The 11,165-nt window shown below is 49.1% G+C and overlaps 1 protein-coding gene and 1 long non-coding RNA gene across 15 annotated transcripts in view; one reads left to right on the forward strand and one right to left on the reverse strand.

The window, feature by feature from the left end:
- Positions 1–1,891, reverse strand: part of MAP4 (microtubule associated protein 4) — a 187,210-nt gene extending 185,319 nt beyond the window's left edge. For 5 of the 14 annotated variants that reach the window (XM_035722470.1, XM_035722468.1, XM_035722467.1 and 2 more), the window contains exon 1: positions 1,408–1,888. The gene's annotated coding sequence lies outside the window, so the exon portion shown is untranslated. Of the gene's footprint in view, positions 1–1,407 lie in introns of all 14 variants that reach the window. The other 9 variants (XM_035722457.1, XM_035722456.1, XM_035722453.1 and 6 more) reach the window with 6 other exon arrangements.
- A 110-nt stretch (positions 1,892–2,001) lies between these two features.
- Positions 2,002–8,558, forward strand: LOC113916306. The gene is made up of 4 exons (XR_003517905.2): positions 2,002–2,113; positions 2,503–2,563; positions 3,261–3,351; positions 7,971–8,558. It is a non-coding gene; the product is annotated as an uncharacterized LOC113916306 (long non-coding RNA).
- Positions 8,559–11,165: the final 2,607 nt, after the last annotated feature.

The following is an 11,165-nucleotide window of genomic DNA, read 5'->3' on the forward strand; positions in this document are numbered from 1 at the left end:
GTTAGAGCATGACAACTGTTCACTCTAAATCCATGTGCTCAGCTTGGATTCAGGACTGATTTATAAAAATAGCTGTTGCTGCTGCTCTTTGAATCTCTTTGAGCTGATGACTGGGCAGTGTTACCCTACAGGCCTAGAGCAGCTGTATTCCCTCACCACACCCATTTCTCTGCCTACCCAGCCGAGCTGACGGCACCCCCCTCCCATCTCTGCAGCATGCTATTCTCCCTCTTCCTGGGCTGAGTGAGCAAATTACAAGCACAAATATCCCCTGATGCAATGCCACAACCATCCCTGGGAAAGAGCAGAGGCAGTTGCCAAAAGCGCAGCAGCAGGGAAACGGGCGGGAGACACACACACACACACACACACACACAGAGAGAGAGAGAGAGAGAGAGAGAGAGAGAGAGAGAGAGAGAGAGAAACCCTGCAATGCTATGCAGCCAGGGAGAGCGAATCCAGAGGCCCTAGGGAGCAACAGTGTAACCCAACCAGAGGAGGGAAAGGAGAAAGGGGGTTTCCAGGAGAAAGCTGGGTAACACTAACCCTCCCGAGAAGCACGTTTCACACCGGGTCTGGGTGCTAAAACACAAACCTAAACGCAATGACTGCCTCCTCCCCAAAGCAGCAAATGCATTTAATTTACACGTTCCTGGGTGGGAGCGAAAAAATCCCAAAGTTCCCCCACCGGGTAATTTCACCAAAAAAGAGCTCAGGCAATACACCAGCGGAGAACCTGGTCCAAGTGCTAAATCACAATCTCGGTTGTGGGTAACGTTTCCAACTGTCCCCTCCCGGTCCCTGACCCAATCCTCCCATCCCCACCCTTGCTGCGACGGCTTCGCCCTCCCGCAGCCAGACACACGCTAGTCCCCCAACAGTGCCGGAGGGGACGCGCGCCGGGAGCCCAGGCTCGGGCCCGGTTCTCCAGACCGCCCCTCAGCCCCGCCCGTAACCGCAGACTGGGCACTCTCTCTAGCTCACATCACCCCCACCTCAACTAATCCCCCGAAGTCTCACGGAACGACCTTTGAGTTTTCCTACGCCCCCCGAGCCCCACCCAGGGCCCCAGACCGCAGCCGACCCGGGCTCCGCGAGCACAACCCCATCCTCAGCCCGAGGCTTGCCGCTCCGCCCCACGCTTCAGACGCCCGAAGCCCTGGTCCTCCCAGCCCGCTCCGCCCCGAGGGGCCCCCGGATCACTGAGCGCCCCGAAGCCTCGGAAGATCACGCCCGCAGGCCCCCAGTCCGGCCGCCCCCGCGTCCCGCAGGCCCGCGGCCACCGCCCTTCCCCGCCTCTGGCGGGCCCTACGGGGTCCCGGGCGGCCGCGGGGCGCGGCTCGGGCAGCCCCCGGGACAGTGGGGAGGCCGCCCCTCCGATCGGGCCCCGCCTGTCGCCGCACCTACCCGCCGCCGCCGCGCCGGAGCCGAAGCCGGAGGGAGCTGGGAGAGGGCCGGGAGCCGGGAGGAGCCGGGAGAAGTCGGGAGGAGCCGGAGCCACCGAGCTAGCCCGTGGGGCGGGGCGCAGGGAGGCGGCCGCTTCCTCGTCGTCCTCTTGAGGGCCGGCGCGAGGGAGGGGCGCCGCCACCGCCTATCCCGCGGGCGCCGCGGCTCCGACCAATAAGCGCGGCGAGGGGGCGGGCGGAGGGCTGTGGCAGGCCAATGGGCGCCGGCCCCACCGCCTCGACCTCGCCGTGGTAGCGGCGCGAGCGGAGGGCCGTTGGGGGCGAGGTACGGGTGGGGGCTTCACACTCCCGCCTCCCGCCTGCCAGCGTCCGGGCGGCCGGCAGGCAGCCTGACCGCCACCGCGGCTCTGTGGTGGACGTCGCTTCCTTTCAGAATTTGGGTGCCTGGAGCGGGGAGGATGCGAGCGACCGGGCTGTCGCGGTCGGGCACACGCGGCCGGGCCCCCGGGTCTCCCCGCCCGCGGGGCCTGCGGGCTCTGTGATGTAATCTGGGCGGGGCGCGGGGCGGGGCCTAGAGCGCGGGCCAGCTGGTCGCGGGAAGGAACCGTGGGGGGACCAGGACGGGAACGCGGGTGTGGGGCGCCTCCAGGGCTGCGCTGCCACCAGCCACAAGTGACGTGGCTGGTCCAAGTTGAAATGTGCTGTAGGTGAGACTACACATCGGATTTCCGAGACTTAGTACCAAAAAATATATCTCATTCATAATTTTATATTGAACATAAGCTGGATAATTGATGACAACGTTGGTTACAGTTTTAGATATATATAGTTAAAGCACATTTAAAATAGTTTCATGGGGTTTTTTTCTGTTGTGTTGTTGTTATTGTTTGCTTTTTAAAATGTGGCCACTAGAAAACTTAAAATTACTCTTTCGGTCACGTTATACTTCTGCTGGATAGGAGGAAAAGTGATGGCTAACGCCTGAGTACTTATTATATTCCAGGCCCTCGTGTAAGTATGTGACACCTAATAACTCATTTAGCTGTCACAACAATGCTCTACAATTGGTGTTCATGTTCCCATTCTCGTTTTACAGATGAGAAACAAACACAGAAGTTTGGTAATTTACCTAATGACAGCAAGCCCGCAATCAGCAGGTTGGTGCTTTTAACTCAGGCAACCAGGCCTCGGGGCCATGTAGTCAACCTCTAGAGCAGGCGGCTTACCAGAAAGAACACTGGACTTGGTTGAAAGCCCTAGTTTGAGGTCAGCTCCGCTACTTTGTGTGTCACCGTAGAGAAGTTCAGCTTCAGTCGCCTTAGTAAAAATGAGATAATGCAGTCACCGGCCTCTGTCATCGTCCCCATTAGGGTGACCTAGAAGTAGCAGAGTGAGGTAGTTAAACCTGGACTCTGGCCCCTGAGTCCCTGTGTACACATCCGGGATCTGCTACTTACAAGTTACATGAGCTTGTGGGAGATACTTCATCTCTCTGTACCTCAGTTTCCTCAACTGTAAAATGGGTAATAGTGGCACCTAGTTTATTAGGGTTGTTAGGTGGATCACATATGTTGATATATATAAAGTGCTTAGACTGGTGCCTAGTACTTAGCAAGCATTTATAGAGTACTGCTCATAATGACTATGAGGGAGCATTTATAGCCTATACAAATACAAAGGAATGAAGACTAGAAGGATAAGTGGAAAAGGCATAGTACTATGAATTTGGAGCCCTGGAAAAAACTTTAGGCCAGTCACAGAGAACTGAAATGACTGTGATCTAAGTCACAGACCAGTTCATAAGGCAGGTATTGTGGGACCAAACTCAGAGCTTTTCCCCTCTCTCACACGCAGACTCTAAAGTAGGGGAACTGCCATTGCAAGCCTGAATTCATTCATCCAAAGGACACTGAATGAGGACCAGCACATCAGGAAGGCCTGCATGGTGAGGGTCACTTAGAAAAAAGTGAATAAAATAGGCTTCCTGTCCCAGTGAATTAGCATTGCTTCATACCAAAGCCCACAGATTTTTGTCCAAGCAGGAGCCTAACTGTTGGGAGGGTGGGAGCTAAATAAGCTTAAAAAGCTAAAAAGCCTAAAAAAAGGGTGGGAGCTAAAAGAGTTATTCTGATTCTTCCTGCTGCCTAGAGTAACCAGCCCCAATGCCCATCCCAGGCTTCAAGAGTGGAATTAGCTTTGAGCTCCTTAGAAGTCAGGTGGCTAGGAAAATTCAGTAGTCTTAGAATCTTCCATTCCTTCTTTAAGGTAATAAAGTCACCATGTTATATGTATCATGTATCCCAAGATAGTCACTCACGAGTCACTCTCAATTATCCCCCCACCTCCCCCCATCTCAGGCCTACGAGATGCTCCCTCTGCCTCAGAAACATCTCTACCGGGGAAAAAAAAAAAAGAAAAGAAACATCTCTACCGGGGCACCTGGGTGGCTCAGATGGTTAAGCACCTGCCTTCAGCTCAGGTCATGATTCCAGGGTCCTGGGATCGAGCCCCACATCAGGCTCCTGGCTCAGCGGGGAGCCTGCTTTTCCCTCTCTCTGCCTCTCCCCCCTACTCATGCTCTCTTTCTTTCTGTATCTCTGTGTCTCAAATGAATAAATAAAATTAAAAAAAAAAAAAAAGAAAGAAAGAAACCTCTCTACCAACCCTGATGCCCTTCTGGTCCAGTCCCTTTTGTCTTTCCTGTGTCCTGCCACAGCTACCGCCAAGCCCTCCCACCTGCTTCAGTCCCAGTTACACAACTTAGGCACCACCCTCCCCAGTTCATACACATCCTCCTCCACCCCTTCTATGCCTCTCTCTTACAGCACTCACCACCTATATGGAATCACTAGTGGAAACGTGGATCTGCCCTAAGAGATTGTTTCTCAAAGCACAGTTCCTTCTGTTTCCCCACCTCCAATGGGAAAGAACACTTCCTCCAGTGCCAGAGTACCCAGGGTGGAAAGCATAGAACCCCAGCAACAGAGTTGGAAAGGATCTTAGCGAACATCCAGTCTCATGTCTAAGGATATATTCTTGAGGCTCTACAGGTTCACAATAAGACATTTTAGGGTTATCGGGCGCCTGGGTGGCTCAGCTGGTTAAGCGACTGCCTTCGGCTCAGGTCATGATCCTGGAGTCCCGGGATTGAGTCCCACATCGGACTCCCTGCCCAGTGGGGAGTCTGCTTCTCCCTCTGACCCTCCCCCATCTCATGCTCTCTCTCTCTCTCTCTCTCATTCTCTCAAATAAATAAATAAAATCTTAAAAAAAAAGACATTTTAGGGTTATCTAATATATTTATTATCCATGAAAAGTATGCTTTATATTATATATATATTCATCTAAATTTTGACCAAAATGTTGGCCAGGACACAGACATGAGCAGAACCCAGTGACTTACCATAAAGACTTCCCTCCAGTTTTACCAGAAACTTCTTCAGTTACTTTCCATTGCATTAAAATCCTGAAAATGGTTTTCAAGACCCTGTGCAATGATGCTGTCTCTCTGGCTCCCCTCATCATCTGCCTTACATCTTGCTATGCACAGCGTCATCTGCCTTCTTTGTTTCTTGAACTCGGGACCTTCCTCATGCCATTTCCACTGCCTATTCTAATTGGTAGGTAATATGATTTTCTGCATAGAAAATTGGGGGAAAGCTACAAACTATTAGAATTAATAAGAGTTCAGGGGCACCTGGGTGGCTCATTCATTAAGCGTCTGCCTTCGGCTCAGGTCGTGATCCCAGGGTCCTGGGATCAAGCTCCACATCGGGCTCCCTGCTCGGCAGGAGGCCTGCTTCTCCCTCTCCCACTCCCCCTGCTTGTGTCCCCTCTCTCGCTGTGTCTCTCTATGACAAATAAATAAATAAACTCTTTAAAAAATAAAAAAATGAAATGGTGTAGCATAGGGATGCCTGATTGGCTCAGTCAGAGGAGCATACAACTCTTGATCTCGGGGTTGTAAGTTCAAGCCCCATGTTGGGTGTAGAGATTACTTTAAAAAATAAAATAAAACCTTAATTAATTAATTAAAAATGGTGTAGCATAGTGGCTGCAAACATTATAGACTAACAACTCAAAAGCTCCCCAGTTTAGTGCCTGGACACTTAAAATACTTACCTACCCTGACACCTTTGCAATTGGGATAGCTATGTGCCTCACTGGATGAAGCTTTCAGGTAAGTCTCTTTTTTTTTTTTTTTTTTTTCCAGCTAAGTCTTTATAAAAGGACAAACTCAGGGGCTCCTGGGTGGCTCAGTCAGTTGAGTGTTCGACTCCTGATCTCAGCTCAGGTCTTGATCTCAGGGTCTGGAGTTCAAGCCCAGCATGGAGCCTCCTAAAAAAAAAAAAAAAAAAAAACAAAAAAAAAACAAATTGAGCTGCCCGGAATACAGACACAATGCCTAGAGGTGATGCAGCCATTTTAAGGGAGTAAGGACAAAAGTCATGGGCTGAGGGTGAGAAGTAGGAAGAGAGGAGGAGACTAGGTCCTTAGCATCCTTCAGCAGCTACACTAATCTGACTGTCCCCCTCTGGGCCTCTTGTAAAAGTGAGAAAAGTAACCCCTATCTCTTAAAGCCATCAGTAGTCAATAAATCTCCATTGGTGTAAGCCACCATTAGTCTCTCTTATTTGCCGCCATAGGCAATCTGAACTGGCACATACAGTAAAAGCCCTGGACTACCAGTTGAGAAACCCCATTATAGTCCTCGCTCTGCCAGGAACAAGCTGTGTGGCCTTGGGCAAGTCATTTCCCATCTCTGGGCCTCAGGTGCCTCATCTTTTCGGGGGAAGTAGAACAAGATGGTCTTTTCACCCCTCACTTTCACAGTGATTTCATTCACTGTGCATGCTACGTAATGTGCAATGTGGGACTTCCTTTCCCTCGAATAAGACTACTTCTTTCAAGGTTCGCTAAGTGTTTCCTTTTTCCCATAACCACAAGACTAGTTACAAAGACCTGTCCCTATCGAGTGGATGGATGAAACACTTTTGGGACATTCCCTGTACACAAATTCCCCCCAGTAGGTCCCTATTCCCTCTTCCTTTGGTTAGTTTCATTCACCCATCCCCAGAGGGAGCTCAAAGAGTGTTCTACTCTAAAACTAATGGGGGGCGTTCCTGGGTGGCTCAGTCGGTTAAGCATCTATGCCTTCGGCTCAGGTCATGATCCCTCTCTCTCTCTGCCTCTGCTCTCTATCTCTCTGTCAAATAAATAAATAAAATCTTAAAAATAAAATAAATAAAACTAATCGAGCGGGGCACCTGTGTGGCTTACTTGGTTAAGCAGCTGCCTTCGGCTCAGGTCATGATATCAGGCTCCTGGAATGGAGCCCCACATCACATCAGGCTCTCTGCTCAGCAGGGAGTCTGCTTCTCCCTCTGCCCCTCCAGCTGCTTGTGTGCTCTCTCTCTCTCTCTTTCTCTCTCTCAAATAAATAAAAATAAAATCTTTATTTTTTTTTTAAAGATTTTATTTATTTGGGGCGCCTGGGTGGCTCAGTTGGTTGAGCGACTTCCTTCGGCTCAGGTCATGATCCTGGAGTCCCAGGATCGAGTCCCGCATCGGGCTCCCTGCTCAGTGGGGAGTCTGCTTCTTCCTTTGATCCTACCACCTCTCATGCACTCTCTCTCTCTCTCTCTCTCTCTCTCTCATTCTCTCTCTCAAATAAAAAAAATTTTTTTAAATTATTTATTTGACAGAGACACAACGAGAGAGGGAACACAAGCAGGGGAGTGGGAGAGGGAGAAGCAGGCTTCCCGCCGAGCAGGGAGCCCAATGCAGGGCTTGATCCCAGGACTCTGGGATCATGACCTGAGCCAAAGGCAGATGCTTAATGACTGAGCCACCCAGGCGCCCCAAAAATAAAATCTTTAAAAAAGTAAAGTTAAATTAATGGATCACTCTGCCCACCTCTGCCTTAAACTTGCTATGTGCTATGTAATTTCTCCTTTTGGGGCCTCAAACTCATAGTTTATTAAATGAGAGGGTTGCAGACCCTCAAAGGGCCCTTCAAGTTCCGGAATTCTGAGACTAAATTACACCTTCTAAATTTCATCTCACTTTGGGATAGTGCTTCCCCAGTTGCTAAGTGCTTTGCTGTCTGGTATTGTAGGTTAGCCTTTCTTTTTTTTTTTTTGTAAAGATTTTATTTATTTATTTAACTGACAGAGAGAGAGAGAGAGACAGCGAGAGAGGGAACACAAGCAGGGGGAGTGGGAGAGGGAGAAGCAGGCTTCCCACGGAGTGGGGAGCCCGATGTGGGGCTCGATCCCAGGACCCTGGGACCATGACCTGAGCCGAAGGCAGACGCTTAACCAACTGAGCCACCCAGGCACCCCGATTAGCCTTTCTATAACTCTAAGACAGCGCTTATAATATCATCCGTATTTTGACGTTGAGGAAACAGATTCAGGGATGTGGAGTGATACGCCCAAGATTACACAATTAGTAAGTGGCCGATCTGGAACTAAAAACCACAACCTTTGATTCCTTGCTCAGTACTCTTTCCACTACACCTTGATTTTTGAATTTTTTTTTTTCTTTCCTTTTTCTCCCCAGGATCCACGTCCTGGCTACAAATCACAACTGCTCTTCGCGATGACCCCAAGACTGCTCACAGTAATGCCCTCAGTTGCAGGCACTTGGCAGTCTCTCCAGATACCTGGGTTTCCCGCAATCCTTCTTCCATCCTCTGTTCTGATCCCTCAGTCCCAGTAAAACCTGGTTTCTTCCCAACTGACTCCAAGCAACCCATCTCATCCAGAGCTCCACTGGATACATCAATGTCTTGAACTACACTCTGGCCCTTTGTCAGCCAATGTACTTGAAGCGACTCTCATTTTGGTTCTGTGATTCTTCTTCACCTCACTCTTCACTCTGTCCAACCTCTTGTGCATCATCTGAAATCCCTGAAGGGATGGGACATGGTCAAAGAAGATGGGAACTGGGAGGTCCTTCGAGATCTGCCAGTCCAAAGGCCAAGCAGAAACTGTAAATGAGAAAGCTGATTGGTTATAATATAAAAGAGTTGGGGGGACACCTGGGTGGCCAGTCGGTTGACTGTCAGACTCTTGGTTTCGGCTAAGGTCATGATCTCAGGGGTTGTGGGATAGAGCCCCGGGTCAGGCTCTCTGCTGCCCCTCCCCCACCCCGCTCACACATACTCTCTCAAATAAAATATTTTATTTTATTTATTTTCTAAATTTTATTTATTTATTCGAGACAGAGAGAGGGAGCACAATCAAGGAGGAGGGTCAGAGGGAGAGGGAGAAGCAAACTCCCCACCGAGCAGGGAGCTTGATCCCAGGACCCTGCGATCTTGACCTGACCCGAAGGCAGTCTCTCAACCGACCGAGCCACCCAGGCGCCCCTCAAATAAAATATTTTAAAATTAAGTAATTAAAATACTCTGTAGGACAAATACATCTGTGGACTGGTGGCTCTTGGGTTGCCAACTCGCAACCTCTGCTCTGGTCCAACCCCGTCACCCCCCTGATAAGGAGGCTGATGTCATGCAGCAGATCAGCAGGAGAGAGGGAGGCAGGACCCAGATCTCAGACCTCTTCAGAGTTCACCATCATCACTCACAAGCCGGAAAGCAACTCTGGGTGATTCAACAAGCTTCTAGTGAGAGCCAGCTCTAAGGAAGATGTTCTTACAGGGGACAAAGAAGAAGGGATTCTTTTAGAAGATGCCTGCCTTAGCTCCTTGGCACTTTTTCACTTTGCTTGGGATCACACGTTTGACAGCTTGGGACCGACTAACATACTTAGGAAAGAGATGCTCACGTCCATGGAGTTCTTCTGGGCACAGTCCACACTGACTAGGATTCCACGGACTTTGCAGGAGAGCATTTTCTAAACTTTTTGTTTGGAAATCATTTCAAACTTACTGAAAAGGTGCAAGCATAAAAATAGTATCCTCATATATCCTTTACCAAGATTCACCTCTTCTCAACACTTTGCTCAGTTGTTCTAAGTACTGCACACACACCAAACACAGATATTTTTGGAGTCATTAGAGTGTAGATCACATACATGGTGGCTTTTGACCCCTAAATACTTCAGTGTGTATTCCCAATAATAAAGATCTGTCTTATAACCGCAATACAGATGTCAACTCAGTAAATTTAAATTGACTTTGGGGCGCCTGGGTGGCTCAGTCAGGTAAGCGTCTGCCTTCGGCTCAGGTCATGATCCCAGGGGCTTGGGATCGAGCCCCAAACCCCATGTCAGGCTCCCTGTTCAGCAGGGGAGCCTGCTTCTCCCTCTCCCTCTGCCCCTCCCCCCCACTCATGCTCACTCTCTTAAATAAATAAATAAATAAAATCTTGAAAAAAATTTTAAATTGACTCAGGAGTTTCATCTACCATCGATATTCCAGTTTGTTTGTTTTAGATTTTTTTTTAAAGATTTATTTATTTATTTATTTATTTATTTGAGAGAGAGAGAATGAGAGCTAGAGAGCACGAGAGGGAAGAGGGTCAGAGGGAGAAGCAGACTCCCTGCCAAGCAGGGAGCCCGATGTGGGACTCGATCCCGGGACTCCAGGATCATGACCTGAGCCGAAGGCAGTCGCTTAACCAACTGAGCCACCCAGGCACCCTCTATATTCCAGTTTTGTCACTTGACTCAGTTATGTCCCTGTTTTCATTCTCCTCCTGAACAGGATCCAGCGTAGGATCGAATAACACATTCAGCTGTACGTCTCTGTAGTTTCCACTAAAGTGGAACATCTTCACAGCCTTTGCGTGTATATACGTGTGTGTTTTATGACATTAACACTTTTGAAGAATACAGCTTTTTTTTTTTTTTTAGAATATATCTCGTTTGGGCATCTGCTGTTTTCTTAAGGTTAGATTCAGTCTGGAACACTATGGAAGTGATAGTGTGTCCTCAGGGCATCATACCAGGAGGCATGGGGTGTCCATCTGCCCCTCACTAGTGATGTGAATTTTAATCGAGTCATGGTGATTTTTTTTTCCGATTTTTGCAGTGTATCGTTACTGTATTTTCCCCTTGGAACTAATAAGCAATCTGTGGAGAGACACTTTAAGACATGCTGACATCCTGCCTCTCTTCAAAATTATCCCCTAGATTTCACATCCATTCATGAGTCTTGCCTAAACCAGTCTCCACTGTGATGGTTGCACAGTGGTAGAGTCTCTGGTCCACTTGTCTGTCCACATTTACCTGTTGACACTCAGCATTTTGTTTTTGTTTTTGTTTTTTTTAAGATTTTATTTATTTATTTGACAGAGAGAGACATAGCGAGAGAGGGGACACAAGCAGGGGGAGTGGGAGAGGGAGAAGCAGACTTCCTGCGGAGCAGAGAGCCCGATGTGGGGCTCGATCCCAGGACCCTGCTATCATGACCTGAGCTGAAGGCAGACGCTTAACGACTGAGCCACCCAGGCGCCCCGACACTCAGCCTTTTGACATAAACTATATGCCTCCCATCTGGATGAGTAAAGTGTGGGCCTCTGTCAAGGTATGTGAGATCTGGAGTTCCACCAGAAAATGTATTCATGACTAATGGGAATAGAGGAAAGGAAGAGAGCCTACCTTGCCTAGTCGTTGAGAGTAGATACAGGGTGAACTGGGACAGTCACTGCACGGGTCCCAGCTGAGACCTTCAGAGAAGCAAAACAGCATAGAGGAATATGCTTCGCACAGTATCAATTTCAAATTCTGTCTCTTCCCTTCACCTGCACTGTGACAGCTCACCTAGATTCTCTTGGCCTGTTTCCTAACT

Source organism: Zalophus californianus, chromosome 1 (assembly GCF_009762305.2).
Source record: "Zalophus californianus isolate mZalCal1 chromosome 1, mZalCal1.pri.v2, whole genome shotgun sequence".
NCBI lineage: Eukaryota > Metazoa > Chordata > Mammalia > Carnivora > Otariidae > Zalophus > Zalophus californianus.